Source organism: Panthera leo, chromosome A1, assembly GCF_018350215.1.
Source record: "Panthera leo isolate Ple1 chromosome A1, P.leo_Ple1_pat1.1, whole genome shotgun sequence".
Taxonomy (NCBI): domain Eukaryota; kingdom Metazoa; phylum Chordata; class Mammalia; order Carnivora; family Felidae; genus Panthera; species Panthera leo.
The window spans coordinates 168346139-168364222 of NC_056679.1; the positions used below are offsets into that span (position 1 = coordinate 168346139).

Genomic DNA, 18084 nt, shown 5'->3' on the forward strand with positions numbered 1-18084 from the left:
CTAGTGACACTTAATTCTCTTCCAGAGTTGTCCCCCCATCCCCACAAGGTCCAAATATATTTGTCTGTGACACCACTCCTGGTTCTGGAATGTGCTCTATGTCCACTGAGAAGGAAGGGGGTCCGCAGAGCAGCATGGGATTTATTGCTTTGGGACCAGGCACCACAGGACTTTGGGTTAGGTTTGGGGTACCTGGCCTCCCCAAGATCACGGCCTGAATCCTTGGCTCTGTGGTAAATGGCCTTTGCTGAGATCTAAGCCCCTTCTCTGGATCCATCCTTTTCCATCCTGCACAGCCAGGAGGGCCTCACGCCCACCCCTGATCAAAGGACAGACGACTGGTGTGGAAGAGGGGCGAATCCGTGGCTGCAGCTACTAGGACTTTCTCTCTCCCTTTCTGCTGGCCACAGCCCCATGAGGCTGCCACTCTGGGCTGCTTTGGATGAGGCAGAAAAGCACGTGAAGCCAGAGCAAAGGGGTTTTCGGATACCAGGTTTTTCCTTTATTCCTTCCATCAGAGGGGAAGGTGAGGCAGGTTCTCACCTGTGTAAATTCTGGGGCATTACACAGGTATTGTGATTACCTCGTGTTAATACTGTATGTTGTAAAAGAGGGTAAGAACAGTCCACTGAGTTTGGTAATAAAGGCGTCATTTTCTAAGGAAACATTGCTTACTTCTTTATAAAATCACATCCCATCCTGCGTTGACTGTGGTGGAGGACAGAAGCGGGGGGTATCCCCCTTTTTAGCCTGCAGTGGGCCATCTCGCTCCTGCACGCACACCAGCCGTTTACAGCATCCGGGTCCTGCAGCAACGCCTAAGTCCTCTGCGTAGACCCGACTCCTCAGTTTGCGCAACCGCTCCTCTCTGTCCCCTTCAGAGTTCCTGTTTCCGGTGTAGAGACGGGGACTTGCTTGTTCCCCAGTGACTGGCGGCCTCTGCTTGGAGGGTTGGTCTCACCAGAACAGCTCGCAGAGCGCAGCGTACTTAGCTCCGTGTTCCCGAAGGTTGCTCGGGCCATGTCTGCACCAGGTTTGGTGGGGGTGGCAGTGGGAAGGAGGTTGTTTTGCTCCCCTTGCTGACCTTTGAGAGAACAATTTCAACATTGATATTGTTTTGGGAACGGGGTTATGACATGATGGGAAGCGCTGGGCAAGAGGAAATAGGGAAGAAAAAGTGTGCATCTGAGACGTGGGCCATGAAAAGAATAGAAACAAACAAAAACAAGAATGGGAACTCGAGGAATCCACAGGGTGAAGGAATTTTTTAATTTTTAACGAAGATGAGAGATACTTGAGCATATTAGACAGGAGAGGGACTGAAAGAGGAGAGACGAGAGGATTAATGAGGGCAATTTCTCAGTGTCACAAGCCTTGTCTTACTTGCATTGCGCAGTCCCCAATATTGACAGCAGTCTCCTCCTCCATCACTTCCTCCTCTTTTGTCCTTCTCCCTTTCATTGTCTTCATATTTCATGCTGGCTCTGTGTAGAGAGAATATATGATATAAAAGATAAAGTTCTCAGACTCTGCACCCCAACCTTGAGATAATTACTGCTATCAACAGTTTGGTAAATATTTCTACAGATTTTTTAAATATGTTAATACACACACAAATGACTATTTTTTGCAACTTATTTTTTCAAATATCAGATCATATTATATGTTAGCAATTCTTTTCTACTGTAATGACATATTTCAAAGTTTTAATATACCTACCATTTCTTTTCTAAGAGGTATTATTGCCTAGTGGTTAAGAGAAAATGTTCTGGTGTCATACTGCTAGTCTTCAAATTCTGGCTAAGCTATTGCAGTCAATTCTTTCTTTGCGTGAATTTCAGTTGCTATGGTTTTGTTAAAAAAATACCAGACTCAACAACACAATTCATATTTCACTTACCATGCGAATAATTGCATAAAGAACAAAATGTTGCTGCTAGCTCTTCAAACCACACATCTGTATGTAAAAATAGATATATATTATGATCAGTCACCAATCACATCACTTCTTTCAAAATCTGTTGATGATTGGTCATTGTACATCTGTTACCAATTCACACACAGATAATAAAGCACATATTGTTTTTTAATATTTATTTATTTTTGAGAGAGAGAAAGAGAGAGTATGAGCAGGGGAGGAATAGAGACACAGGAATAGAGAGAGAAGCAGGCTCCAGGCTCTGAGCTGTCAGCACAGAGCCCGACACGCGGCGTGAACTCATGAACCATGAGATCATGACCTGAACTGAAGTGGGATGCTTAACAAACTGAGCCACCCAGGTGCCCAATAAAACACATAGTTATGTTGCTTCCATGTTTTCCATTGATAAACCTATGTGACATTTTGGAAAAATGGGTACGAAAAAGAAAGAATTGGCTAAAAAAGATGAAAGGGCAGCAAAGAAACAAAAAGTAATAGTGCTGAAAGTGAAATTCGAGTAGAATTTCTAGAAGGAATGACTGACCAGGGGAATGTTAACATTGCTGCTATGTGAGAGACCCTAGATATGTAGCCAAGGAACTCAGTGAGGGTGCATTGACATAAATGAAGAAAGTGCTTGTGAAGGAAGGGAGGAAGATATCCCAGAAGAAGTGACACTTACAAAAACTTCACAGCACAGAAACCATGAGAAATATTTCACAATATTGAAAGCGTTAAGGATAAAATATTGGAAAGTTATCCAAACTTAAAAAATGACGTTACACGGATGCCTGGGTGGCTCAGTCGGTTAAGCGTCTGACTTCCACTCAGGTAATGATCTCACAGTTCATGAGTTTGAGCCCGGAGTTGGGCTCTGTGCTGACAGTTTAGAGCCTGGAGCCTGCTGTGGATTCTGTCTCCTTCTCTCCACCCCGCCCCCTCTCGTGCTGTCTCTCTCTCTCTCTCAAATATAAATAAACATTAAAAAATTAAAAAATAAATTGGAGTGTATTAAGTATTATTTGTATTATTTTCTGTGCATTTATAATAGACAGCATGAGTATTTTTAATATTTTGATTAAAAAACTTTATATCAATTATTTTCTTATTGATTATCAAGCTCACCTCACCGTATTCAGTATGCATAGTCATTGTATGGTCCTACATTACTGTGTAACGCCGGGACTACTTACATCCAGCTGAGTATCTTGGGTGAGTTATTTCAACTGTTTATAGTTCATTTTTTTCCACCTGAAAAATGGAGATATGATAGTATCTACCTTATAGGGATGCTGTGATAGTTATCTGAGTTAATAACTATAAAGCAACTAGAACAAATAATAGGTTATTGGTAAATAGCATTAATTGAATGCCCTATTATATTTCATTGTATGGCCATATCTTAACTTTCAAACAATCCCTTATTGTTGGATATTTATGTTTGTAAATGTTTGTAAAAATCTTCTGTGATAAACATTACAATGATCATCCGTGTACATAGATCTTTGAACAGTCTCTGTTTCTATTAGGTAAATTCTTTTTTTTTTTTTTTTTTTTTTTTTTTTGAGAGAGAGAGCATGCCTGTGTGGTGTACATGAGTGGGAGAGGGGCAGAGGAAGAGGGATATTTTTAAGTTGCCTCCATACCCAGTACCAAGCCAGAGGCAGCACTGGATCTCACAATTCTGAGATCATGACCTGAGCCGAAATCAAGAGTTGGATGCTTAACCAACTGAGCCACCCAGGCACCCCTGTTAGATAAATTCTTGAGAAGAATAGTAGCATTACAAAAAAATGACCACAGGGCTGTCTGGATGACTCAGTTGGGTAAGCATACAGACTCTCAGTTTGAGCTCAAGTCATGATCTCACGGCTGGTAGGATCTCTAGTCCTGTGTTGGGCTCTGTGCTGACAGTGGGGAGCCTGCTTGGGATTCTGTCTCCCTCTCTGTCCCTCCACCACTTGTGCATGCTCTCCCTCTCTAAGTAAATAAATAAACTTTTAAAAAGTTTATTAGGTTAAAAAAAAACTCTTAAAAATTTAGTAAATATTTCCAGATTGCCTTCCAAAAATGTTCCAAGGACGTAGATCCCTATTTCCCTATAGTCACACAGATGCCTTTAAAATTTTTGCTAATGTGAAAGGCAAAAATGATGTCTGATTTTAACTAGTATTTCTTTGATAAGGAATGGGCTTGATCATTTTTCACATGTTTTTTTGACCATTTTGTATGTCTTTTGCTGAAAGGTCTGTTCTAGTTCTTCGCTTATTTTCCTATTGATGTGTCACTTTCATAGTGATATTTTTCCTCTTTTAATTTATTTTCACATATTAAATAATGAAACATTGCAAAAACAATTGCATATACCATCTAACTAAGGTTAAAAGCAATTTTTCCATATTTCGAAGTCCTTCATTCTAGGCAATAACATATTTCCTCATAACTTAAAAAAATCTTTGTTTTAAAACAATTATAGACTCCTACAAAATTGCTAAAACAGCACACAAAGCCCTGTGAACCCTTCACCCAATTTATCCCATTGATCACATTTTATATAGCTGTAGTGCAATATGAAAACCAGGAAACTGATAATGGCACAAAATTGTTAACTTGATTACAGACTTTATTCCATTTTTATTCCTCTGTGCATGTAAAGTATTATGCGGTTTTATCTCATATGTAGATTTGTGTAACCACAACCATAATCAAGATAGAACTCTTATCTCTGAAAAGGACTTTCCAATTTGTAGTTGTTCCCACACTCATCCTTGTCCCCTAGCAACCACTGATCTGTTCTCCATCTCTATAGTTTCGTCATTTTAAGAATGCATACAAGCACAAACGTACAGTATGTAACCATTTGAGATTGGCATTTTTACTACGCATAATGACCCTGAGATCCATCCAAGTTGTTTGCATCAATAGTTTATCCTTTTTACTGCTGACTAGCATTCCATTATATGGATATACCAAGGTTTGTGTAACCATCCATCCACTGAAGGACATTTGGGTTGTTTCCATTGTTGACAGTTGTGAATGAAGTTGATATGAACATTCATGCACAGGTGTTTGTGTGAATGTAAGTTTTCATTTCTCTGGGATAATTTTCTACGAGTGTGACTACTGGGTAGTAGTATAGCAGATGCATATTTAGTTTTATAAGAAACTGCCAAGTTATTTTTCAGAGTGGCTGTACCATTTTACATCTCACCAGTAAAGTATGACTAATGTAGTTTCTCTGCATACTTGCCAGTATTTGGTGTTATCAGTAATTTTTATTTTAGACATTCTGATAGGTGTATAATGATACCTCATTGTCGTTTTAATTTGCATTTCCCTAACAGTTAATAATGCTGAACATCTTTTCATCTTTCTTAGTTACCATTCATAACTCATCTTGGGTAAAATATCTGTTTACCCATGTCTTTTAGAGTTGTTCTTTCTTATTGAGTTGTTTATTTGTTTTTGCTATTGAGATCTGAGAATTCTTTATAAATTCCAGATGAAATTCCCTGTCAGGTAGGTTGTTTGCAACTATTTTTCTCTTGTCTGCAGCTTGTTTTCTCATCTTCTTTTTTTGTTTTGTTTGTTCATTTATTTATCTTGCGGGGGAGCACGTGAGCAAGTGGGGGAGGGGCAGAGAGAGCAGGAGAGAGAATCTCAAGCAGGCTCTGCACTGTCAGCACAAAGCCCAACGTGGGGCTCAATCTCACAATTGTGAGATCATGACCTGAGCTGAAATCAAGAGTCAGATGCTTAGCTGACTGAGCCACCTAGGTGCCTCTCACCTTTAAAAAAAAAAAAAAAAGTTTATTTATGTATTTTGAGAGGGAGTGTGCGCGTCTGCACTTGCATGTGGACAGAGAGAGAAGGAAAGCAGTAGAGGGGCAAAGAGAGAGGGCGAGAGAGAATCCCAAGTAGTCTCCTCGCTGACACCACAGAGCCCCAAGTGGGGCTTGATCCTGTGAACTTGAGATCAATACCTGAAGGGATATTAAGAGTTGGACACTTAGTCGCCGGTGGTGCCCCCTCATCTTCTTAATAGAGCCTTTCACAGAGCAAATGTTTTAGTTTTTGTTAAAGTTCAGTTTATCAGTTTATTCTTTTATGGCTTTCGTATTGATTTTTAAGTGCTCATGTATTAGGGAAATAGGACCAGTCCTGTGACTGGTCAGGCATGTTAGAAATAGTTTTTTTTTTTATATAAAAACAAAATTTTAATTTGGTTATTGATGGTACTTTGTTCCACATTAAAGTTTTTCTTTCTGTGTAGTCAAATCTTCATCATTTTAGTCTGTTGCATCTTTTGTGCTGTGCTTTTTTTAAACCTCTTCCTTAAAATTCTTGACCTTTTGGGCTTCTCTAATATGCTCTCTGATTTTATTCAGCTGCCCAAAAGTGTAAGTCTTTAGAAAAAACTCTTAATTATTGACATTTTAATACACTCACTTTTTTCTCTCCCTGTATAATTTTTTCCATCTGATCTATGCATTGTCACAGCTTCAGCTATAATCCCTAGCTTTGATTTGTATTTACAGCTCCAAACTGATTGGACTTTTTCACAAGGCTATCCTTCCATCACCTGAAATTCAGATGTCCTCAGGGGAAATCATTATTCTCTCCCTTTGGTTATCATCCTAGGCTAGAAACTGCAACATCATGTTAACCTTTTCCTTTCTCTTATAAACAGATATCAGTAGTCACCATTTCCTGCTGATTTGTTTTGCAGGATCCTTTAAATCTGGTTTTCTTTGGTTCAGATTCCAGTTATTACTAATTAGAGATGAGATAGCTATTTCCTAAATGGTCCCAAGTTTGTCATTTTTTTCTGCTCAAAATTCTACAATAAATGAGAAAGTAAAAAGGATGTAACAGTAATGATTAAAAATAATACATAACCATGGGTAGACGAGAGACTCAAACTTTTATGGAAGAATATTATGTACAACTCTATGACAATTTAAAAATCTGGGAAATTGATGTTTTTGTAGAAGAATATAAATTACCAAAATTGAATAAATAAAAAACCTGAATAGGTCCAGATCATGAAAGGGATGCAGAAGATTTATCATTTGAAAAGGTACTAGGGCTAGTGTTAGCTGCTACAGAGGAGAAAAAAATCCAAACATACCCTCTACCTACAATGAATTTAAGGCCCACTATAGAGCACAGGTTGAATCAAGCAAAGCAAGAGCATGAGACTGGTTAGATGACTTCTTGATTCTTTTAAATTAATGGCCTTCATGATTTTTTTCCCCCAAATCGAATACCTTGCATATAGAAACAACAAATAGACACAGGGTTTTTTTGTTTGGTTTTTCACATTATTTTTGTTCTCTGGAGACCTCAAGATGGCAGCATTTTACTTTGGAAGAAGCTGTTTATTGCCTGTAGTGCCCATCATGCTTTTCTATTCATAACAACACCCAGAAGCCAGGTTGTCACAGGAGGAGGGGGTGGGAGATAACGTGTTATATGTACTTCAGAATATTGTGACCTTTTACACTCTTCTCTAATTTAGCATCCATCCACAAAGAACCTCTGTAAATTGGTACTTCAGGTAAGCCTTCAGGTGAGCAGTTTCTCTACAGTCATTATAGAAACAGGTATTTTATTCTAGCTGCATCTTTTCCGCTTCAGCTAAATGGCTGATTTTTCTGTTCCCAACATGGCACTTGCACAGAAACAATTTTAGTTTCATCTTGGATATTAGGCAGTATAGAGTCAATATTTTAATAGTGCAATAGTGTCATACCTTGCCCAGATTGAAATGGTCTCCTTGCCTCCTTAAAGCCTCTTTTCCGGACTTCCTGTCCTGTCACTGTCTTATTCCCAACTATCCTATGGCTTCCCATTGCAATTAAAGTAAACGCAAACTCCTTACCGTGACCTGCATGCTCTGTAGGGTCTGGCTCTTCCCACTTCTGTGACTTCATCTTTTATCATTTTCCCTCTGACCTTTTCACTTTGTTCTAGCTACCATGGTCTTGCTGTTCTGTAACACAGTGAGATTTGTGCATCTCAGGGCCTTTGCACTCTAATTTTTGCATGGCTTACTTTCTTATTTGAGTTTCAAGTGTCAGTTCTTCAGAAAGGACTTCCCTGATCACTATCCTTCTCTCCCCAACCTTGTCCTTATCCTCTTTATTTTTCTTCATTGGAGGAATAATACTACCTAGTAATTTGTTTTTTTTTCTTTCTCAAGCAGAATTAAGTTCCTTGGAGGATTGGAACTTTGTCTTATTTACTCCTGTCTCCTTTTAGAACCTAGAAATATGCCTGACACATAATAGGTGCTCCAGAACTAGTTACTGAGTGAATGAAAAAAAATGAAGCAAAGTTCAATCAATCTGGTATCTCTATTTTATCTCTTTTATAGGTAGCAGTAAGCCAGATACTTGGAAAGTAGAAGTCTAAACCCTAGTGAGGCAGTCTTATTGACACTAACTCATTAAATTTTTTTAGGCACCCATGATTATCTACATTTATTTTTTTTCTTAAGGACTTCTGATTGAAAAAATTCTCTCCCAAATCGTCCTAAAACAAAAATGGTCAGATAAATGATAGCAGTTAGGTATCTTTAGCATTTAAGTAATTTAAAAAATGTCAAAATTAGCATCAGATTATTCCATAATAGATCTGTGGAATTAATTCTTAAATGAAGTAAATTTTACTGAGACATTATGTGAGTTACCCAAAAGAACTTGTCACTTATGTCAAAAGAGTATCTGCATTACTAATCCTGGATGATATTTTGTCTGCAAAACAGCTCTGAGGCATAGAATATTCAGGCTGCAAAGAGAAGAGTGTAAATAATTAAGATGTAAATTCAATTATGGCTGTGTCCCTATTACAGTTCTTTTTTTGGTAATAGCAATATACCGTGTCCTCAATTTATAAATGGAATTTCATCGGATGTAAGCATGTGGAAGGAGAAATTATGAAAAGTTCTTGGTAAATAAAAAGCAATTCATTAAATATTCCCAGCTGTATGGATCTAGTTGTACTCAAAATATTTAATTCAGTTTTGCAGCTACATAGAATCCCAAAATTTAATTATATCATAATTTAAATAGTATTCTGTTCTGAAACATATTAAGATAATTCCCTACTTCTTTTTTTTTGCAATAATAAACATTCATTAAGCTGAAATATATTAAATACCATCTTTTTAAAAAAATGTTTATTTATTTATTTTGAGAGAGAGACAGAGAGATTGAGAATCCCAAGCAGGCTTTGCACAGTTAGCTCAGAGAGGGGCTTGATCCCATGAACCTTGAGATCATGATCTGAGCTGAAATCAAGAGTTGAATGCTTAACTGACTGAGCCACCCAGGCACCCCTAAATACCTTCTTATATGAAGTGGAATTGGGAATTAAAACAAATGGCTTGTTTTTTCATAGTAACTGAGTGTTCCTGTCATTTTTGTAAATACTCATTAGCTTAACTCTTAGTATTTAAAAAAACCATTTTGATTGTTTTGTTCATGCTTACCATATTATAACAAATAATAACATCTATAATCTGTGAAGTGTTTGCAGTGTGTTAGGCTCTATATTAAGCACATACAGATTACTTGATTGATACTAATGGTCTAGCCTTGGAACCCAGTCTCCATTTCTTATACATTTTCAATGGGAAAATGGACTCAAATTTTAAAAACACTGACTTACAAATGAAACAAGTTCTTCTGCTTCTTCCTCTTCTCCTTCTTCTCCTTCTTCCAAATGAAACTTCTTAACACAATATATTTATAAGAAGAGAACTATTTAAATTGGGTAACAGCAATGAATGGAAACCTGTGTAGCATGACAAATTGGATTAAATTAGGGTAACTTTTGTGTGCAGGAGAATATTGAAGTTCTTTCTTATTTTATTTCCAAATAGCATTCTCGGCATTAAAGATATTACTGCTGACAACATTGTTCTCTGCCTATTTGCAAAACTACAAAGTCTGATGCATATATTATTTGCATTTACTTTCACAGTAAACATTATCATGTGAGTTTGACCTGTTGACTGTGATGTGGCAAAGTACTTTACTAGCAGTGCCTCTTTGCCCTCTCTGCTAAAGGTTGCCTTTGCCCAAATTAGCCCCACCACCTATGACTGCTATAGTTGCCTAAGTTTTCTGCTGCTACTGCTATGTCTACACATCTGCATTGATATGATTCAGTGAAACCTTGTTAATGTTCTTCAGCTTGCTCTTGTTTGATTCAGTACAGGTTAGTCCATTATAAGGAAGTCATTTTGAACTCAAAATCTGCTTAAAGTGATGACAAGATGGCAACTTATTCTGGCATGCCAGGAAAGAAATAATGGACATTTGTGGCTTATCTGTACTCAGCATCTGTTTCCCTATATCGGGGTAAAAATATTCTCCTATAGGGAACTACCCTCTTTCATTGATTCAGTTGAGGCCTTTGGTTCAGCTGGAGTTGAACCTACCTCTAGAGCCAGTGGTTGGTGCATGGAAGTTGAGAGCAGTATATGCCGTGGCCTAGAGACTAGTTCAGAGGCAGTTTATGTGATACAGGCAGGCCAGTCACCGTTGTAAATATCAGTTTGAGACTTTCTGCTGGAACCAGTGGTAAAGAGAAACTCTCTTCTGTTTTTTGGGGTTGCTAAGCCTATACCTTCTTACGGCCATTTTGCCACTACTTGAGGCCAGCCTGAAAATGAAGGCAGCATGGGGTAGGCCAAGCTGGGGGGTGGATGGAGGATATACAAACTACACCGCTTGAGTACCTAGATCTAGCTTCATGTGAAGCCAGTAGTGAACCCTTAATATTATGGTAGCTTAGGTTAGTTGAGTTGGTTTTTGCCTTTTGCAATTGAAAGAATCCTGAATAATGCAATGGTGAAACCATACACCAAATCTCAAGAGCATGATATGCCTATATTTGCCTTAACAAGGATGCAAACAGTTACAGTGAAGACTTCTGTTAATATTGAGGAGGGGGCCACAAAGTGAGTTGTTGACATTTTCCTGTAGAGCAAAAAGTGTACTCTAGGTTGCTGGTGTTGTGTTTTAGAATTCTGCTTTGCTGTCCTTTACCCTATTTGTAAAACTGGAGTGACAGATAGCAATAATTAGGGAAATATTGGTGCTGTATCATCTTGTCAATGCTATAATCATAAAACAAATCTTAGTATTTGGTTGAAAGGTACAGTAATTAATCAGTAGAAGAGGAAATTTCAGTTGAGGTACCTAAGAGTTTCCATGTGATAGACATGCTTTGGAATTTCGGCTCTGCTTCCCAGCTTTGTGATCATGGTCAAGTTACTTAATCTCTCAGCCACATTTGCCTTGTACTTAGATCTAATAATCCTGTCTAATAGTGCTTTTTAAAAAAAATTAAATGGGTTAATTTAAGGAACAAGCTTAGAACAGTACCTGGGCATAATAACTAGTCAAAATACATTGCTATGATTATTATTCCCCCCTTGTTTTTAGGCATTACAACATGTGGTGCCAGAAAGGAACTCTGGATTTGTACACGATGATTCCATCCTCATCTGTGTTTCCTGACACGTTTGGACAGGAGTCTGGCAGCCCAAGGTACAAAGAGAGACCCTGGGCTACACTTTAGCATGTTTTCAGTTTCTTGTGGGTTAATGGTTAATATAGAAATGCAACAAAGTATGACTGCTTTATCAGGGTTGCGTTCAGCCTTGAAGCAATTTCCATTTTTATATGTTCACTTACACCAGTTTGTATGATATGAAATCAATGAGAAGAGAACTGTGTTGGCAAGAACTCTGCCTGGTAAAAAAGAGACATTTTCTTAGACCATGTATGCCTTTAAACACTGTTATTTAAAAATTTGTTATTTCCTTGCAAAAACGTGATTACAGCATTACAAGGAAGCTATTGCAGTTGGACAGTAGCCTTCTTTCAGCTCTCTTTGAGCAAATATTCTAAATGTCTAGTGTGAGTGCAGTCACATGTTATAATGGGAAACTAAATAAAAGGATATAACATTTAAAATTGGTCAGAAAGTCAGAGAAAGGTTGGCTTTTTGGTACATTTTTAGATCATCATTGGTTGGCTTGAACTGCTTCATGCTGTTATAGGAACAAAATTATTAGAGAATGAAAATAAAGCATTCAAATGATTTAATGAAGATTTTTGTTTTACTGAGGTAATTGACCTCAGTTTCAAGTAAATACCCACATCTCTCAATTAATAACTATTTTTAATACTTTTTCTGCTTCCTTCATTGTCTCACTGCCAACCATCAATTATTACAACTGTGAGAACGCCCGAATCTAGAAGCTACCCCTTTTAATTTCTTGCTTCTAATCCGCAATGGAGAGGGGAGTTAGATCATTTCTAAAATAAGAGTGAACAAGCTCTGTGTGAAAGTCAGTTTTCCAATGGTGAATGGGGTAACCTTAGTATATTGGTTTGTGATTTGTACCCCCTGGATATTTAAAGGCTCCTGTTACTTACTTCGAATGTTCTCAACCATGTCCAGATGAGGATGCAACTTTTGGTTAAGTAATATGCTTTTATAACAAATTAAAAATTTCAGGGACATCAGGCTAGCTCATTTGGAGGACCATGCGACTCTTGATCTCAGAATCTTGAATTGGAGCCCCACATTGAGCCTGGAGCCTACTTAAAAAGAATAAATAAATTAAAAAAAAAAAAACAAAAATTTTAGGGACTTTTTATATAGCTAAGCTCTATACTTGTACATAAGTTATTTTCACTTGGTTATTACCTTGCTCAAACCTTCCAAGTATTTAATGTCAAGAGAGTATTTAATGTCAAAAGGAACATATCTAGAGTCTCTATTTTGTATGTCTTATTCTTCTAAATTGACCCCTTTCCCTTCTCTACCTATTTGTGACATGGCTTCATTGTTTCCTGGATATCCCTTGCTTGCTTTTACCTATACATAATATTTAAACTGTTGCTTTGAGTTAAGGCAAATTTTCCTACCTTCTCATCCTTTTAATTGCCTGTAACTGCATAGTTTTTCCCATTGGGAAGCTGATCAAATACTGTCTTTGAGTATGCTCTTATCTGCTCTGAACAAATGTATGTTCCTTCTTCAGTAGGAAGATTCTTCAGAAGGAAAGAATATTATTATCTCTTTTATGTTCTTCCCATTATCTTGTCTTATGTCTGGTACGTCTATTCAGTCAGGGATGATGGAGCAACACAGGAAGGCTAGTGATTTGAGCAAAATTGTTTTCCCTTCTTTGTATATATCTTTACTTCTCCTGGCACAAGCCTTCTTTGTGTAAAGGAGCCTGAATGTTGTCTTGCTACATCAGAATGGATGGGAAAAAATGATTACTTAATCACTCATGTATATGTGTGCAAGGCTTTAAAGGAAACGGGTTCGAAAAATCTGGTTGCATGCACAGAAGGTGAGACACCAGGTCCACTTGTAGACATTGGATGGTTTCTGGCACTTTTTTCAGATGAGAGGATTTCTTGTCTCCAGTATATGGTTCACATATATGACTGATACACTCTCTTGTCATGGACCCTTTATATATCTAGTTATATAGGTAATTTTTGTAATTGTTATTCCCATCTCAACGTTTATATTTTGTCAAAGGGAATCTTTTCCATTATGTTTCTTCTCCATTTTGAAACGACTCTAATGGAAAATTTGCTGTATTTATTTTTTTACATTCAAGATGAAGGTTATTTTATTCTACTTATTAATGAGTCACATAAATCCTGTAGGTTTTCTTGACCCAAATTCCAAATGTTTTATTATTTTTTTAAATCTCACAACATGGTAAACACTTATTAGAGATGAATGAATCCTTCCTGGAAATAAAATGTATATCATTAATTGGGCAAGCCATCAGACTCTCCACTTAATAATTCATGGAACCCAGCAAAGGATTCAAAGGTATCTGAGTTGTTTGGTTACAAGATGCTAATGATGGTAAGGTCAAAAGAGCCTCATTTCTGCCCAGTTAGTTTTATGCTGATGAAATTTCTGCTTTAAACATGTACACTGTTTTTTCAGTGTAGGCAGCCATCTCAGTGATCCACCTGCCCTGTCAGGAAGGAAGAAAACTTGAGTGGCAACCTCACCACTGCGAATAAAATTTTGAAGCAAAGTGCCCACAATTCTAGAGATTCAGGGTCAGTGTATGTCATACCATCATTATCTATTTCTAAATAATCCTAGAAATTAAAGATCTCTGTGATGCTGTGTTCCAACTGGTGTTGACTCGGCCCCTTTCTTTTTTTGGCACCATAACTAGTCCACAAAATGACACAGGGCATCAACCTGCCATGATTTCACTACCCGTACTCCTACATTCTTCTACAAAGCTTATAAAGGAGAGTTAATTACAGATCTGACTAACTACACAAAGCTGACACATATAACATATAAAAAGCTTTTTATTGCCAGATAAATGCTTTCTCAGTTGCAGTGATATTGAACAGCAAGTGATGATACCAAAGGTAGCTAATTACAGGTCTAAATTCCCAGTAGATTATACTGAGGTACCCTGGACTCTGCCTCCTTTTTCAATGCAGAGGCATGAATTTGAATTAGGTAAAACGTTTTGCTATACCTGTTATAGCTAAAAACTTATATTTCATGACTCAAAAGGGCAAAGGATTAGTGTAAACTTATTTTACATTTAAAATACATTAAGTAACCAGATAATGCTGGCATTTGGCATTCTTGTAATTTTATACAAAGAGAACCCTGATATTCTCATTTTTATTTCCCACGACTTTCTTGTGAAAGACTTGTTCCTTTGTAATCTTGGTGGATATTTGGAAGTTGAAAGGGAAAATGTTATATAGGAGGAAAGGTTTGAAAAATAATCTAAATTTTTATTCTTGAATACTTACAAGTACCTTTTGAGCTCTTATCACTCTTTAGATGTCTGATGGAAAAAAAACTTTACAGTGCTTAGATTGTTTATGTTGTCACTTTCTACTTTCTGGCTATTTTCCAATTGTTCATTTATTCTTTGCTTATAGAGGAATGTGGTTCAACAATCATACAGTAGGCCAAGCTTATCATAACATCAATTTTCAGTGTGGCTACACATTAATGAAAGCTCTCTTGTGGAACATTTTTATGTTTTGTTAAGAAAAGGATCTCTTTGTACAAGATTATTCTATCTGCAATTTTGGGTGTCCTGTTGACATCAATTATCCCATTTAAAAATTTAAAGCTTTATTTGTAAATAAGCAACACATGCACATGAAAAAATTTTAAGAGTTATATACCAGTAAAAAGGAAGTCTCCTTACTCATGTCTAGGGCAACCACTGTTACCAACATTTTTTTTTTAATCTCGGGAGATATATTGTGCATATATACACAAATAAGGAAAATGGTCCACTTTTATGTATAAATGGCAGCATTATATATTACATTTTTACAACTTTGTTTTTTGTATAACCATGTAACTTGGAGTTTTCTTCATATTCAGCTGTTATTGGCTTTTATGGTGATATAATCCATCACAATTCTTAAATACACAAAAGACCTCTGACCTTTTAAGGCATATTTATGTATTTAAAAAAATTTTATTTACTTTTGAGAGAGACAGTGTGCAAGCAGGGGAGGAGCAGAGAAAGAGGAGACAGAAGATCTGAAGTGGGCTCTGCACTGATGGTGGAGCCCCTAATGTGGGGCTCAAACACACGAACTGTGAGATCATGACCTGAGCCGAAGTCAGATGATTAACCAACAAAGCCAAAGACATATTTAAAACAAAAATACATTATTTAAAGTTTATTTATTCTGAGAGAGAGTGAAAGAGAGCATGAACTGGGGAGGGGCAGAGAGAAGGGAGAAAGAGGATCTCAAGCAGGCTCCGCCCTCCTAGCGCAGACCCCAATGGGGGCCTGAACTCATTAACTGTGAGATCATGACATGAGCCGAAATCAAGAGTGAGACACTAAACCAACTGAGCCACCCAGGTGTCCCTAAAATGAAAATACATTTCTTTTCCTGGCAATCAGAATACATGATGGTTTTTCTTCCCATTCTAATTTAAAATATTTTTGTGCAAGAAAATCAGTATGTTGCAAATTCAGTATGGTTTCCAGTACTGACACTTTCTGAGTGACTTTGGACATGTTACTCTCTGAATATGAGGTTTTTTTTTTTTTTTTTTTTTTCATTTGTAAAATGGGAGAGTGCATTTCAAAGGATTGTTGGAAAGATTAAATAAGCTTGTGAGCATGATACACTTAAGCTCATTACATGGCACATAGTGCTGTGTCTAGAACATTGACATCTGTACTTATCTATGTATCCATAGCTGTATCTGTTTATAGCTATACATACCTGTGTCCATGTCTATAAGAATACCCATATCTTTACTGTGTGATGTTAAAATTAAGATGACTACCTCATCTATAACAAACCCCATGTCTCTGTATCCTTTTTCTAGGCTTTATTTTTCTCCATAGCACTGAGTGACATGTAAGTGACATAGCATACCTGATATTATATGTTTATTTAGTGTCTGTTTATACTAGAATATAAGCTCCAAGAGAGCAAAGACCTTGTCTACTTTATATACTACAAAGTCCTATAGAGCCTAGAATTATGCCTGGCATGTAATGGGTACTCAATAAATATTTGCTGAATGAATTTAATAATTATTTATTAAACTTGACTCTTAGAATTAAAGTGTACATTGAAATATATTTACTTTCCTTTTAAATATGGTGCATGCTATGTGATAGAATCTTAGAATCAAAGCAATGTGATATTCTTTTTTTTAAATTTTTTTTAACATTCATTTTTGAGAGACAGAGAGATGGAGCATGAGCAGGGGAGGGGCAGAGAGAGAGGGAGACACAGAATCTGAAGCAGGCTCCAGGCTCTGAGCTGTCAGCACAGAGCCCAACATGGGGCTCGAACTCATGAACCATGAGATCATGACCTGAGCCAAAGTCAGACGTTTAACTGTCTGAGCTACCCAGGCACCCATGTGATATTCTTGATGTGTACTATCACAGCTTCTGATCAAATAAAATAATTAGCATTTGTTAGACTCAGATTGCAGCAGGTGAAAGGGATCTGAGTGATTAGGGTACAGGTTCTTCATTTCACAAATAAAAAGAATTCAGTATGAGGAACAAATCTTGAATTAAAAAATGAGATCTGACTCAGGTACTTACTACCATATTAGTTTGGTACTGATGTGTGTTCAACACTGTACAAACCACTAGGGGTATAAAGCAAGGTCTCTGTCCTCAGGAACCTTATTTGAAAAGATAGGTCTAGCACATGTGAACTGTTAGAGAATATGAGGAGACAGCACAGTTCTAAAGGCTATAATACATAGTAAACTAATTCAGAGATGGTCAAGGAAAGGCATCATGGGAGTCATGGAACTTCACCGAGGCCAGGAGAAATGAACTAATTTAGATGGGAAAACTGGGAGAAATATTACAGACAGGGAACACACGTGGAGAACATGGGATGAGCATGAGCGTTCATGAATGAGAAAGACGGGAAGCAGGTGACACATTGCAGAAGTACTTGATAGGTAAGTGGTGGGAAATACTGTTGGGATGGGGATGTTGGGCAAGTAAAACAAATGTTTTTCACATTTGTTCCTCTGTGATATAAGAATTGAGACTGTTCACTTTAAAAAGGAACTGGTGAAGGAACTGGTAAAAAATGGAAAGATGTAAGAAGGAAACTGAAGTCTTGAAAGTAGTATTTGAGGCCAGTAGGTGTGGCAGTGGTGTGCTGAATAGTTTAGGTGGCACTTAGGGCAGCCAGAGCTATGGAGGGGAGATGTCATTTCTGTGTTGCAAACTTTTTGTGCCTGCAGCTCTTCACTTGCATGTCATTAGGACTGGCTGCCCTTTACTCCTCTTTATCATTGTCAGCTATTTACTTCCTAATGTAACTTTTTCTAGTAACTCTGGCAAGTATTACATTCTTGGTGAAGTCTTCTGTGAACTTGCCAAGTTGTTGACTACACCTTCTCCTTTGCCCACTACAGTTAGGTGGGTATTCCATATCAATTACTATTTATCACATATTAAATGGGATATATTTATTTACCACTTTTACTCTCAACAATATTGTACACTCTTTTAGTTCATGTAGGGTCTGACCCATCACTTAATGCAGTACCTGAGGCAGAGTGGGGCTTTATATTACTTCATCAAATGGTTGCATTATTCC

General features: G+C 37.3%; 1 long non-coding RNA gene across 1 annotated transcript in view; it reads left to right on the forward strand.

The window, feature by feature from the left end:
• The first annotated feature begins 757 nt into the window (after positions 1–757).
• Positions 758–18084, forward strand: part of LOC122223814 — a 34924-nt gene continuing 17597 nt past the window's right edge. Inside the window, exons 1-3 of the long non-coding RNA XR_006204499.1 lie at positions 758–1033; positions 3042–3133; positions 11380–11484. This is a non-coding gene — a long non-coding RNA (uncharacterized LOC122223814). The remainder of the gene's footprint in view (positions 1034–3041; positions 3134–11379; positions 11485–18084) is intronic.